The following is a 15828-nucleotide window of genomic DNA, read 5'->3' as shown; positions in this document are numbered from 1 at the left end:
ACTTCCGGGTGTTCTGCATATTCCTGCATTGGCCATAAATCTGATTTCTGTAAGCAAGTTGGATGATGCAGGTGTAAAAACAATGTTCGAGAAGGATACCTGCAAAATGGTTTAGGGAGCACTGGTATTGATGCGGGGAGTTCGAATTGGAACTCTATACAAGCTGCAAGGTAGCACTGTTATTGATGGGTGCAATAGTTTTGTGGTTCCTAAAAGTGGAGCAGAAAATCTAGTGGTCTCTGGAGAGAAGACCATGTTGTGGCATCAAAGGCTTGGACATATTGGAGAGAAAGGCCTTCGAATACTTCATGGTAAAGGTATGGTAGAAGGTATGAGTAATAGCTCTCTGGATTTTGATTTCTGTGAAAATTGTGTATATGGGAAGTAGAATTAGGTGAGTTTCCCCTCTGGTAGTAAGAGGGCGAAATAGATATTAGAGCTTGTGCACAGTGATGTGTTTGGACCTGTGAAGGTTCCATCACTGGGTAAGTCTGTGTACTATGTATCATTTATAGATGACTTCTCAAGGAATACATGGATATATTTCCTTAAGAAGAAATCTGAAGCCTTTGACAGGTTTAAAGAATTTAAGGCTGTCGTGGAAAATCAGACAGAGAAGAAGATAAAGGTGTTGAGGACAGATAATGGTGGAGAGTTTTGCAGCAAGGAATTTGAAGAATTCTATAAGAAGTGTGGTATAGCACGACAAAAGACTACTCCATATACACCTTAGCAAAATGGAGTTGCAGAAAGAATGAATAAGATGTTGATGGAAAGGGCAAGAAGCATGCTCAGTGGTGCCGAGTTAGGACAAGAATTTTGGGCAGAGGTGGTGGATACTGCATGTTACCTGGTCAACAGGTCACCTTCATCATCGTTGGAGGATAAGACTCCACAAGAGGTATGGACTGGTAAGAAACCCTCTCTTTCACATCTAAGGGTATTTGGATGTGATGCATATGTACATGTTCCAAAGGAGAAACAAACCAAGTTGGATAGTAAATCTAAAAAGTGCATCTTTATTGGGTATAAGGATGGTTTAAAGGGTTATAAGCTTTGGAACCCAGTCACATGGAAGGTTGTGTACAACCAAGATGTGGTGTTCAGAGAGGTAAAAGATGTTATTAAACATGAAGTACAACCAAAGGAACCTGAGAAGATAGAGTTTGAGCTTAAGGAGAGAGAATCAAACTCTACAACAGAGGAGGAATCAGAAGATGAAGAGCCACAAACTCCGGGTGTGAGAAGATTAGTTCGAGAAAGAAGGCGGCCAGAAAGGTATAGTCCATTTTCTTTCTGTTCAAATTTTGCTTTATCTATTATTGATGATGATCCCAGAACTATGAAGGAAGTAGTAGATTCAGAGGATGGCAAACTCTGGAAAGAGGCCATGGTTGATGAAATGGCATCTTTGCACAAAAAATGAGGCTTGGGATCTGGTGGAGTTGCCGGCTGGAAGGAAACCCATTGGCAGCAAATGGGTGTTCAAGAAGAAGACAAATGTAGAAGGAAAGGTGGAGAAATACAAAGCTCGGTTGGTAGCAAAAGGTTATTCCCAGGTGCCGGGAATTGATTTTGGTGATATTTTTTTCTCCTGTTACCAAGGTAACTTCTATTAGATTACTTTTATCTGTTGCTGCGGCTTTTGATTTTGAGGTAGAACAGATGGATGTGAAGACAACATTTCTTCACGGGGATTTGGAAGAGGAAATATACATGAAGCAACCTAAAGGCTTTGCAGTGAAGGGTAAGAAAGAACTGGTATGCAAGTTAAAGAAGTCTCTGTATGGGTTAAAACAGTCACCAAGGATGTGGTATCAGAAATTTGATACATTTATACGGGGACTTGGCTTCACTAGAAGCAAAGCAGATCACTATGTGTGCTTTAAATTAATTGGTGACTGTGTTATTTATCTGGTCTTGTATGTGGATGATATGTTGCTGGTTGGAAATGACAAAGAAATTATCCAAGATTTGAAGACACAATTGTCCTCCAAATTCGACATGAAAGATCTTGGTGCTGCAAACTATATTTTGGGCATGGAAATTAAAAGAGATCGGGCAAAGAGGAAGCTCTGGTTAAACTAGAGGAAGTATGTCGAGAAAATACTGCAGAGGTTTAATATGAAGGATAGTAAACCAGTGAAGGTTCCTATTCCTATAGGTGTGAGGTTATCTGCTGAACAATGTCCCAAGACACAAGAAGAGGAAGAGGACATGTCCCGTGTTCCATATGCAAGTGCAATCAGTAGCCTGATGTATGCAATGGTCTGTACTAGACCAGGCATTGCACATGCAGTGGGAGTATTGAGCAGGTTTATGTCAAAACCAGGGAAGGAGCATTGGACAACAGTTGTTACACTAAAATTTGTCACCATGACTATTTGTAGTCAGTATGGCTCCATCAATTGTCATACTGTCCTCCTTGGCAAGTCTTATACCTCTGCTCCTCATGTCAAACTCCAAGAAAGAGAGAAAGTCTTTAAAAAGTCAATATAACTCTGGTTACGCAGTTTCTCTTACCCTTACCTGCGTGTACGCACCTCAAGTTCATAATACCTGCGTACTTGTACGCTCTGTCTGTAAAGGGGTGGGTGCGTACTCCTGTAAAGGTCAAAAGGCACAAGTTTTACTTCAAAAAAGTTACTTGTGGTCGAATCTAGAGCATTCTAGAAGATGGTTTGACGTGGATTGAGCGCCTCCAGATGGTTCATGCATCCCAATGAAAGAGGAACTTATCCCATCAAGAGGGGAGCTATCCCATTGAAAGAGGGGCTTATCCCATTGATGGTGGACCTGATTAACTTCCTCCAAAGCACTATAAATACAGGCATTGGGCGAGAGGGAGGGGGGGTTGAAAGCTGAACATTCCTAAGGGTAGATGCTGCTGAAATTAGGACTCCCTTATAGAGCTTGAGAGGAGAGATTCCAATCCTTTCTTAGCTTCATTTGGAAGTGGGTGAGCTGATCAAAGTAGAGGAGAACTCTTGCTGGACCCTGGGAGGGACCTGCACAACACCAAGGCACTAGTTGTAAGGTTTCTCTTGTTTCCAATTAATACAATTAAGTTCATTTTTCTCAACAAGTTGTTATATATAATTTGTTTCATAAACTCCTTGGTCTTTATGATGAATATGTTTTATTATATGAGTTATTCAGGTGCTGTGTAATCGTTTGCTTGTTAGTGAATGCAGGCTTCAAAGAGAAGGAGGAGCTCATCTGGATCGGAGAGGCTTGGCTGCTACAAACAACGTTGGACTAAAGGTAAGACTTCAACACCTGGTTGCTTTTATTTTAAATTCATATTTAGGGAAAGATAGTGCTTGATTGTTTTGTTTGTCACTAGAAAGCCTTAGCTTCTAGGGAGGTCGGTTTTGTCCGCAAAATTGACTCTTTCCGCATGACAAAATGGCGACTCCACTGGGGATCCATGGATTTGATTGATTTCTCTTTTGATTGATACTTTGATTTGAGAAACTCTGATTTCTTTCTAGTTTTTGACTGATTGACTGTGAATTTGGGTGGAATAGCTTAGGGTTGAGTTAGTTTTTATTTTTCTTGGTTTTGAGAGCAGTACGCACCCTCTGCGTTAAGCACAGTGCGTACCTGTACGCACTTCTGCTTTGTACACAGAGCGTGGCCGCACCTGTGCAAACAGGCTGCCTGCGTACCCTGTCAAAAGTTTAGAAATTTTCCATTTTTTCCTTTTTACCCATTAGATTTTGTTTATAGTTTATTTTTTGCTGCCCAGATCCACTGGTTACCTGTCAAAAGTTTTCATCTAAGCTTGTTTCATTAGCATCAAGGGTTTTAGTGAAGTTCATAGAAATTCTAGCCCTAGGTTTGATTTTTGTATTGGTCTTGTAGTGACTTTGGCTTTAGAAGTTGTAAAAACCTTGGATATCCCTGGTCTTTTCAGTCTTCTTAGGAGTCGGACCTTTCGTAAAATCCACCTTTGTGAGAAACCTACCTTTGTGTTGTCTCTTTGCGGAATTTCGAGAAGGCTTGTTGGTTAAGCTGTGAATTTCATTCTTAAGAAAAAGAACAAAAGCTTTTTATTTTTGTTTTTGACTGATTTATGATTCTGCATGAATTAGTCCTTGGTTGAATTGTAACTGAGTAAAACATCCTGGAATTATATTTTGTAGGCTTTCACCTCATTAGATTTGCATTTAGGTAAATTTCTCTTAGATTTTCATAGATTTTAAAATTGATTTTTGTTAAGTAGTTTTACATGCTTTGTTAAAATAGGAAAAAATACAAAATCTCTTTTGAAGAAAATTTGTTTTAGTAGCATTCGAAGTCTTTGAAAAGAGAAAGGAAGTTTTCGTGAAATAATTAGTGGTCTTGTGTTGTGTGCTTTGGAAAAGATAAAGAGATTTTTCTTTGATTTTCATTGCCAAGAAAGTTGTCTTTATAAATTTTGCATTCTCCAACTCTCTTAGCTAGGGAATTCATTGAAAAGGAAAGATAGTTTAAATCATCTTAGGTGCATATTTTTAGTGGATTTGAGTTGAGTCTACACACCATTAGTTTCATCTCCACTACCTTTTGTCCTAAAGAAAAGCCATAAAAATTAACGCTTAAAGTAAAATTAACTTAGTAACTTTTTATTTACTAGGGCTCTGATACACCAACATAGATCAGGCTAGTGTCTTGGAGTAGGAGAGTAATTAACTCTCCAAGACAGTAAAAACAAACAAGTAGCTTATCTTGTGGTAGGATAAATCCAACTGTTACATTTATGCTCTGGGAAAGCTCCTCTTAAAGGAGAAGCACGAGATCGTGTCCGAACCAGTGAGGGGATCAATCCTCCTTCATTGGGAACGACACCAGATATGCACGTACTACAAACGGTAAACCTCAGATTAACCATTGTCGAGGAGCCTGGGGTCACTTGTCGGTAAACCTTGGATTATAGAGTTTAGGCTTCTGTGATCCATATCAAGTTTACAAAAGATTTTTCGGCGAAAATCACATGAAATGTCATTTGTCGACGCGTTTCGAACCAACCAGTGTGGTTCATCGTCAGGACAAGTTGAAGAACAGATCCAACTTAGCATGCTTAAATAGCTAGAGCAGAGACACCAACGGTTACCTGGGCAAAAGGTTTACTCAAGGAGCAAGGTCAAATTTAGTTAAATTGGGTAAAAATAAATAAATAAATATATATATAAATGATAAATTATAATATAATAATAGAAATAAATAAAATTATAAATTCAGTTATATTAGGTGTAAGAAAAATAATAACAAATTATTTATTTAATATATAAATGAGGAATAATAATAAACTACTTATTTATTAATTAAATAAAATAAAAAATATATAAATTAATAAATATAATAATAGAAATAAATAAAAATATATAAAATTTTTTATATATAAAAATATAAATTTAGTTATATTAGGTGTAAGAAAAATAATAAAAATAAATTATTCATTTAATATATAAATGAGGAATATCCCGGATGCGGGTGCATAAGGGACGGGGGAATGGCACGCGCCGGCACGTGGGCGGGTGTCATGCTCATGGTGCGCGGCGGTACCGCGCACCATGAGCATGACACCCGCCCACGTGCCGGCGCGTGCCATTCCCCCGTCCCTTATGCACCCGCATCCGGGATATTCCTCATTTATATATTAAATGAATAATTTATTTTTATTATTTTTCTTACACCTAATATAACTAAATTTATATTTTTATATATAAATTTTTTTATATATTTTTATTTATTTCTATTATTATATTTATTAATTTATATATTTTTTATTTTATTTAATTAATAAATAAGTAGTTTATTATTATTCCTCATTTATATATTAAATAAATAATTTGTTATTATTTTTCTTACACCTAATATAACTGAATTTATAATTTTATTTATTTCTATTATTATATTATAATTTATCATTTATATATTTATTTTTACCCAATTTAACTAAATTTGACCTTGCTCCTTGAGTAAACCTTTTGCCCAGGTAACCGTTGGTGTCTCTGCTCTAGCTATTTAAGCATGCTAAGCTGGATCTGTTCTTCAACTTGTCCTGACGATGAACCACACTGGTTGGTTCGAAACGCGTCGACAAATGACATTTCATGTGATTTTCGCCGAAAAATCTTTTGTAAACCTTGGATTATTGTCAAGGAGCCGGCAAGGGGATTGAGCTTGTTACTCTGCCCTTGCGTGTGTATCAGATCGTAGACTGTTCCCCCAGGTATATTTGTTGTTGTTGGTGACCTTAGTGACTATTATCTTTAGGATTCTTCCTAAGGTGATGGTGGAGGGAAGATCCCACTGTACCTGGAGCAGACGTCGGCTAGACTCACTTGGATTTTCTGGGGGGTTCACTTCACTCGAGATGGTTAAAGTGGAGGAACTTGGTCCAGTCTATTCATTAAGCAGGTTGCCGGGGTAACTATTCCACCCGCCACTTCTGTATTGAATTCTGCGATGTTGGATTTCATCACCAACTAGTGTTTTCGGTCCGGAAGGTTACTGTTTGTGTGTGGTTTGACGCCCTAGATTCTTTAGGCGTGTGATTCGAATTTGTTTGGTTCTTTAGAGACTTTAGGCGGTTTGCTTTGAGATTTTACTTTGTTTGCGTGTGCAGTAGTTAAAAGTTTTAACTGTGGCTGAATTACCGAGACAGTCCCGTAGACTTCGGGGTCAGTCTCCTGAGGTTGTAACCGTGGCCGATTTGTTGAGGAAGTCCCGTAGACTTTGGGGCCAACCTCCTGAAGAGGTCCTGGGTCATTACGAAGGTTTGAAAGTCCTCGTAACTCCTAGTGGCAGTAAAGTAGGTTCACCTGAAGAAGGAGAGTCTTCGTTGGTTGTTCATCCTGATTACCAAACTCTAGAAACATGTTATAATCCTGAAGCTATTTCGGTTTCCGAACTTGCTGGTAGTTTTTCATCTACTAGTGATATAGGCGAAGAACCTGAGATATCTGAACCTGTTACTCCAACATCGGGGTTAGTCTCTCCAACTTCTAGTGCTCCTAATTCACCTAGGGTAGAAAGAGTCATCACCGAAAATCTTCCTTCTGGTTTGATAGCTATTGAAGAACTTGCTCCAGAAGAAGAAATAGGCATCCCTATCCCTGAAAATCAACCTGTTATTGATCTAAGGGAGCGTGAATCCATTTTTTACAGTCCACCTAGAAGTACTACTTGGTATCTTTCTTTAACTAATTATTTGGACAACTCAGGGTTAAGTTTTTCTCCACCTCGTGCTCCTTATCCACCTAGAGGTCTTTATACTCCTGTAAATATGTCTGGTCAGTCGTCCATGTTTACTCAATCGCCTGAATCTTTTTTGTACGGCGGTCCTTCTGTTCCCTCTGGGTATCAGTCACTTTCTGGTACTTTTGCGGGAGCATCTCCTCAACCCATTGAACATGGGTTATTAACTGGAAACAATGGTAATAAACCATTGAGCGTAGAAAACATTCTTATGATGTCAGGTTCTATTCCCAATTCTCAACCTCAAGGTGGCCAGTTACCGCCTGGGGGGCAACCTCAATTAACGCCTGGGGGGCAACCTCAAGGACAGTATGTACCCATGGTGCAGTACATTCCTCAAGGTCAACCCCAGCCTCAATATGTACCCCAAGGTCAACCTCAGTATCAATTTATACCTCAAGGTCAACCCCAATATTAGTACATGCCTCAAGGGTATCTACCCCAAGGTCAGTACTCGAACCAAGGTTTCCAGCCACCCCAAGGTCAATCTTATGTTCAAGGAACGTGAAATGTACCTTTCAATTATCAATCCTACCCTCAACCTGGTTATGGATCTCAATATTCTCAACCTGTTATGGGTCAATACCCCGGAATGAACATAGTGTGGGATCCATCGCAAATTCAACAGGTGTTGCAGCCAAATGTACAGTTGTCATCTCAAACTGGACAACCCTTAGTTTCTAGTTCACCCCAGCAACCAGTCCAGTCTAACATTCAAACTTCTGTACCTTCGGTAGTTTCTCAGTCTGGGCCCGTTTCGCCTCGTACTCCATCTCAAACAACTGTTGCAACTACCGCAACATTTGTTCAATCTACCCCACTTACTTCTGGAGTATCGACAGCTTCGGTTTCTACTGTTCCTGTATCTACTCCTCAGACATCTTTACCATCGTCTGGATCCACGATTCAAACTACGGTTCAGATGCCTGTAGGACAACCTGGTTTAAGTACGGTTGTCACAAGTCAACCGCAATTCACTTATCAACCGTACCAGGGACAGTACCAATTCGGCCCTGCTATCTAGCAGCTAGTTTACCAGTATCAACCGTATCCTGGGTATACTTATCAACAACCACAGCAACCCCAGTACGGTCCGGTTAATCCTGGTTTTCCGGGAGGATACAATATCCCGAATGCAATTCTTATTCCAAGTTATCCCGGATATCCTCCTCCTGGGGCTGGTCTCGTGACCCAGAGTTTTAGGGATCCTAATCGGCAGTTATCGTTTATCGCAACTTTGGATTTACCAGACTTGTCGCGCCTAACGAACGATCCAATTAATTATCTTTCGTTTTGGCCGCCAATGCCGAATAAGTTGCCCAGTGACATTCCCAAGTTCGAGGGTAAGTCTGGAGAAGACCCGTCGAATCATGTGATGACTTACCACCTCTGGTGTGCCTCTAACTCCATCTCGGATGATTCGATCCGCTTACGTCTTTTCCACCACACTCTCATTGGTCTTGCGGCCAAGTGGTACATTGAGTTACCACGGTCCTCTTTTTATAATTTTAGCTAGTTAGCCACGTCGTTTTTAACTCATTTTCAGTTGCCGGTCAGATATGATAATGGCATGGAGTTACTAACTTCATTAAAGCAATCGACGTCCACTTATATTTCCGATCATATTCATGAATGGAGACGTCGAAGGCGATTAGTGAAAGTTTTTATCCCGTACCAGATCTTAGCTGAATGGTTTGTTAAATCATTGTTACCGAAGATTACTGAAGACGTAGCTAAGGCCGGAGTAGTTACTGAGGAGCAAGTGATTGCTCAAGCACAGTACCTTGACTTAGTTTTTACTCAGTCAAGTACGTTACACGAAAAGATCCCAGATCTTCCTAAGTCAAATCAAATCGCTGCTGCTCCTTCGGGATCTCATGCTACTGATGGCATGATTGGTACGGTGAACAATAAAAGTAAGAAGAAGTCTTCCAAGAATTCTTCTCCTATCATAACCTTGCCTGATTCCCCGACCGGAGATTCTTCTGCAGAGGTTTCCGCTGATGTTCACGTTGTAGAGTCATCTACAGCTAAATCAAAATCTGGTGGAAAGAAGAAAGGAAAGAAGAAGAATAAAGCAGACAAAACTCCAAAGGAGAAAACTGAAAAGTCAGAAACCAATGACGAAAAACGCAAACCTCGATATCCTTGTCTTATTTGTGAAGAGGATCACTTTACAAGAGACTGCCCTCATCGAGCAGAGGTTGTGAAGATTGTCAAAGGTTCCCAAACTCCTGCTGTTTTGAAAGATCCATTTCCAAAGCAGGATAGTAAGATGATAGGTTCTTCCTCGAGTGCCAGTGAAGAACCCATATTGATGATGTCCCATGTAAGGATTGCGACTCGATCGCAAGATTATGGTAGTAAAAGTCCTGTTGATGGCAAAGAAGCAGAATCTTCTCATTCTAATCCATCAACCTCAGCTCCCGGTTCCGATCCACTACAGATCGAGAAACCTAACCCAGACTTAGTAATCAAACCACCCGCCAAGGGTATACTTCGAAAGTCTGCTTTCAATCCACATGCGAGAGCGGCCCAGAATTATAACATTGTTGAGGACATAGCTGTTTCACCCTCAGCAATGTCGGCTTTGGAAGTGCTGCAATCATTCCCAGCACAGCGTAAATTACTTTTGTCGGCTATAGGAGCTGTTGATGTTCAGGACCCGAACCTAATAATATTCGATCTAGAAAATAGTACACCGCGTTTACCTCATCAAATGGCTTTCCAGATCCCAGTGATAGTAAAAAATAGGCCTATTCATCGGACTGTAATTGATGAGGGAGCTTCCACGTGTATTATGTCGATACAGTGTTGGAGATCGCTTGGTTCTCCTTCACTAAATCAATCCCCGACAATTCTTAAGGCCTTTGATGGCCGTGGGTTTCATCCTTTTGGCATTCTACAGGATTTGCCTATAGGGGTTGAAGGAAAAACCGTTAGTCTAGATGTGGAGGTGGTTGATGCCCCTCTAGACTACAACCTTCTCTTGGGTCGAAGTTGGTCTTACGCTATGACGGCGGTCGTTTCATCGGTCTTTCGAGTAATAAAGTTTCCACATAATGGAAAGATCGTGACAATAGACTAGCTGGCTTACTTTTCATCCGACCCAGCCTCTTCAGAGAGTATTCAGCATGTCGGTAAAACGACTATCCCATATAAGGATGTTGGAGTAGGATTAGTTAAAGATGTCGGTTTATTGGGAACTTTTCCTTTTCCTCCTATCAACGCATTGTCTTCGTTTGCATCCATTCATATGATTACATCAGACACCATTGTTTATGACGATCCTTGGATCGTTCCTTCTGAATCTGAGATAAACTCATTTGGTGATGCTATGCCTTTGAGTCCATATGAAATTGCCTATGAATCCGTGCAGTGTTTTACCGACCCGTGTTCAACCCAAATCGACCTAATGAATGTGGTTCGTGAGGAATCACTTTTCACATCAACCTCGGAGTTAATAGCGTTTCCCGAAGTTGTTTCATCTGACGAGCAACTTCGTGAAATCCTGTGTGTAGACGATTTACCATGGGAAGATCTCCATCACAGATCTTCATTTTAACCTGAGAATGATCATTTTGAAAATGATTTCTCATCAATCTTTACAGCTGAATATGTCAAAGAAGCTCAGAATCCAATGAAACATCCTGATTCAGAGCTGAATTTGGGAAACATCTCTCGAACTATTACCATTGACATTTCAGTTAAGCCTGGAATTGTTGAGAACATTCATATAGGTGCCTCGTGTACAGATGACGAAATTCAGACATACAAGGCCCTATTTCAAGAATTCCGCGATGTGTTTGCCTGGTCCTATGAGGAAATTCCAGGAATTGATCCCGCGATTGTTTTTCATGAGATCAAGACTTATCCGGACGCTAAACCCATCCGGCAACGTTTGCGTCAGATTCACCCACGAAAAGCTGCTGCAATTAAAGCAGAAGTTGAAAAACTGTTGAAAGCAGGTTTCATTTATCCGATCCCGTTAACGGATTGGGTATCGAATATTGTTCCGGTTAACAAAAAACAGGGAACAATAAGAATATGCATCGATTATAGGGACATTAATTGAGCTTGTCCAAAGGACAACTACCCAACACCCTATATCGATCAAATAATTGATGATTGTGCCGGCAGTGAAATATTTTCCTTTATGGACGGTTTTTCCGGTTACAATCAAATCAATATTCTACTTGCCGATCAACCAAAAACGGCTTTCATTTGTCCATGGGGGACATTTGCTTATTGCAAATTACCTTTTGGGCTCAAGAATGCCGGAGCAACTTTTCAAAGGGCGATGTCTTATGCGTTTCATGACATCAAGCACATTGTGCAACCCTATCTCGATGATTTGCCTGCTCATTCATTACATCGAGCTGATCACCTTGTCCATTTACGAGCAATCTTTATGAGGTGTCGGCATTATCGAATTCGGTTGAACCCACACAAATGTGTCTTCTGTATCGAAACGGGTCGATTGCTGGGGTTTGTAGTTTCAAAAGCCGGCATTCGCGTTGATCCCTCAAAGGTCGAAGCTATCATCAAATTGCCTCCTCCTTCGAGTCTTCGCCAACTCCAAAGTTTGCAGGGGAAAGCAAACTTTTTACGACGATTCATTCCTAACTACGCCGAGGTTACAAAGGGTTTTACAAGGTTGTTGAAACAGAACGCTCAATTCTCTTGGGATGAGATAGCTCAGAAATCTTTTGATGCACTCAAACACGCGTTGACCCATGCACCGTTGTTGCATCCTCCCAACTACAACCAGGATTACTTTTTGTACCTCGCCGCTGCCCATTCCACCATTGGGATGGTCTTAGTTCAGGAAGATGAATTCAGAATGGAACATGCGATATATTACCTTAGTCGGACGTTAAATCCAACTGAGCTAAAATACTCACATGTGGAGAAATTGGCATTGGCAGCCGTTCAAGCTGTCCAACGTTTTCGTCACTACATTTTACTTCGTAAAACTACAGTCATTTCGGATTGCAACCCTATGATTTACATTTTGACTAAACAATTGCTAGGGGGCAAGTACTCTAAATGGATTGTTATCCTGCAGGAGTTCGACTTGGAGTTTGAGATATCTAAGTCTAAGAAATCTTTATTTTTTGCAGAGTTAATGTGTGACTTCCCGCGTGCTGACACGGAAACTGTGGCAGAGGAGCCCATTGCGGACGAATCTTTGTTTCTAATCAGCACTTTAGATCCGCGGTATGGGGATATCATCGTCTATCTCCAGACCCAATCCTTTCGGCCCGAAGTTTCAAAGTCGAAACGTCAGAAAATTCGATTCCAGTCCCAACAATACAAAATTATTGGAGATATTCTTTATCGCCGTGGGGCAGACTCTATTTTTCGACGTTGCTTAACTCATGAGGAAGCTGAAAGGGTTTTGAATGACTGTCACTCTGGAGCGTGTGGCGGTCATATGTCTGGGTATGCCACAGCCCAAAAGATTTTGTGCGTTGGCTACTTCTGGCCGTCCTTGTTTAAAGATTGTATTATTGCGGTCCGAAAATGCCACAACTGTCAAGTGTTTGATCGAAAGATGCGCGCTCCACCTGCTCCTCTCCACCCTATAATTGCCAAATTACATGGTATCGATTTTATTACATGTAACCCTCACTCGGCCGGGGGGCATGCGTATATCATCCTTGCGGTAGATTATTTTACTAAGTGGGTCGAGGCGATGCCTACATTCGAGGCAGACGGCAAGACAACTGCAATTTTCGTATTCAATCATATAATTGCTAGGTTTGGTGCCCCACAAGCGATAATCACTGACCATGGGTGCCATTTTTGAAACGTTATGATGACAGAACTTACAGGCCAGCTTGGTTTGCGTCACGATAGTTCAACTCCTTATTATCCACAAGCGAATGGTCTGGTTGAGTCCATCAACAAAGTTTTAGTTATCATGATCCGACGAATCATTGGTATTCATCGGTCGAATTGGCACAATATGTTATTTTCAGCGCTTTGGGCGTACCGAACCTCAGTGAAAACATCAACAGGGTTCACTCCTTTCCAACTAGTTTATGGTTTGGAAGCTGTGCTACCCATTGAATGTGAAATCCCGTCACTGCAAATGGCCATCGAGTTACTTCCAGCTACTTCCGAAGAGGAGAAGCATTTATTATACTTAGCTCAATTAGATGAGAATCGACGTGATGTCGCATTGGCGATCGAGACTCACGCAAAATGTATGAAAGCTCAGTATGATCAAAATGTGACCCCTCGAAATTTTTCGGAAGGAGACCTAGTGTTATTGTATGATCAAGCTAATGATAAATTAGGTGTTGGAAAATTCGTTCCTATGTGGCATGGGCCCTATATTGTCAAGCGAAAGCTAGCAAAAGGGGCCTATGAGCTGGTAGACTTTGATGGGGACTCTTTGGGTAAACCCATAAATGGACTTTACCTAAAGAGGTATTATGCTTAAAAGAATGGGTATGGAGATTTTTAGTTAGGTTAGTTTTTCTTTCTAGCTGGTGTGTTTGTTAGTTTAGACAGTGTGCTTAGCTTAGAGAGTGTGTTTTCGTCGTTATTCTGGCTTATCTTGGTTTTACTCTTGATATTGCAGATGTCGATGCCTCTCCAAACATACATTGGATTTGCTGATGGTGCTTGTCGTAGTACACGGAATATCTCTTCCGCAGCTTGGGTTATCTATTCGCCCTCTGACGAGTTAGTATCTATGCATGGGGTGAGCCTCGATCAAACAACAAACAACATTGCCGAGTACAATGCAGTGATTGAGTTATTGTCTGAATCTATTTCATTTGGGATTCGGAGTTTGATAGTGAGGTTAGATTCTGAACTCGTTGTATTACAACTTAATAGAGTGTATGCCATTAGAAATCCAGTGTTATTAAGGTTATTTTTGAGAGTGCGTCTCTTGGAACGTGAGTTTGATTACATTGAATATCAACATATTCCAAGGTCTTTAAATACATTAGCAGATGCAATTGCTTCTTGAATGTTAAATAGACATTTGCAATAATCATACATGTAAATTTAAAAACATTTCATCACACATGTTTAACAAGATAAGCCAGTAATAATGATATATATATATATATAGGAGTGTGTCAAAAAATACATCGTCTTCGATCATAGGTTGAAAAACACCTTATGATCTGAAAAAATGATAAGTACAAAAAACCAAAATGTCACATGTGTCTACAAAACAACCATCCAATCACTGGTGATGATCTCTATATGACACCACTGCACGGGCCACCCTACACAAGAACCTCCTAAAAGGTCCTGGGACCTCGACTACATAGCGCTGAAGCCTGATAGGAATATCATCTATGGTAGTCTCCGGTATATCTGATGTAAGGCGCTCTAGGTCATGTTCCAACTCAGCTAAAGTCTCTGTGGCCTCGTCCTGTGGGGCCGGTGCCACTGCAACTGGTAGTCTCCTCTCGAAAGGCCGGAGATTGGCTGGACGACGTGGGCCTACATCTGCATTTTGAAAATTATTACTATCAGTTTTGAGACGATATAAAAACAAAAAAAAATAGATAGTTTAAAAAACTTGTGGAAAGTGAATTACCTGTATCATCCCATTGTTCTCCCGGTGGAAGAACCATGTCCGGATCTCCATGAAAATCAACTCCGGCATAAGGAAAATCCTGTATAGAAAAGACCTGGTCTTCTAACCAGTGAAAGTACTCCGGAGTAAATCGAACAACCTCTGTTCCCTCATCAGGATGACGGGCCATAACCGCAACCCATCGCATCAATTTGGGCTCTCGAGGAAGCCCAACACCAACAGTGAGCTGCTGTGGGATCAGCATCGGAACCCTCTCTAAGCCAAAACTCACAACTAAAGGCCCATAACCAAAAGTCTTTAGCTGTCCGTTTTTGGCTCTAGTCAGTTGGCCTTTTACATTGGCCAACACAGCATCACACCAGTTGAAAATGGTACCTTGATAGCAATCAATCGCCATCCGCATCTGGGATCCAGTGGCAATGTGTAAAGCGGCAGCCCCGCAAAGTTTGGTAACTGTAAAGGCAATCACCATAAGTTCAGGACGGGATATAGTTTTGATCTCTATCCCCTTCTCCTGAGACTGAGTGTTACACCACTCTAGTCGGAGACTAGCGATGGACTGGCCACCCGGCCTAGTCCCGAACAGAGTCAAGTGTTCGCCTCTCTTGGGAAAACCAGTGAGAAAGTAAATATCTGTGGGCTCCATCTCGAGCTGGTGCCCTCCAATATAAAAACACTGGTCCTGAACGTTCCATCTTTCTACCAGCCATTCTAGAAATCTCACTTGGGCCCTCATGCCAGGTATGGCCCAGTATTTATAAAGGCCGCATGCCTTCAAAGCATCAATTCACGGTTGATGATTAATGGCGGCAAAATCAACATCTTCGTGCTCTCTCTCGCGCCAATCAGGCATGGTGAACAATCTACACACCAGAAAACATCCATTAGATTCCATAAAATCAAAAAAATTTGGTCCATTTTGGAGAATTTGGGGTTTAAAAACTTGTTGCGCGGAGTACGCACCCCGCCTTTAGGAACAGAGCGTGGGTACGCAGGGTCCCTGAAGGCAA

The sequence above is a fragment of the Pinus tabuliformis genome, chromosome 9 (assembly GCF_031772625.1).
Source record: "Pinus tabuliformis cultivar Carrire ecotype Pingquan chromosome 9, CPIR1, whole genome shotgun sequence".
In the NCBI taxonomy this organism is placed as follows: Eukaryota; Viridiplantae; Streptophyta; class Pinopsida; order Pinales; family Pinaceae; genus Pinus; species Pinus tabuliformis.
Note: the sequence above shows the minus strand (reverse complement) of the source record.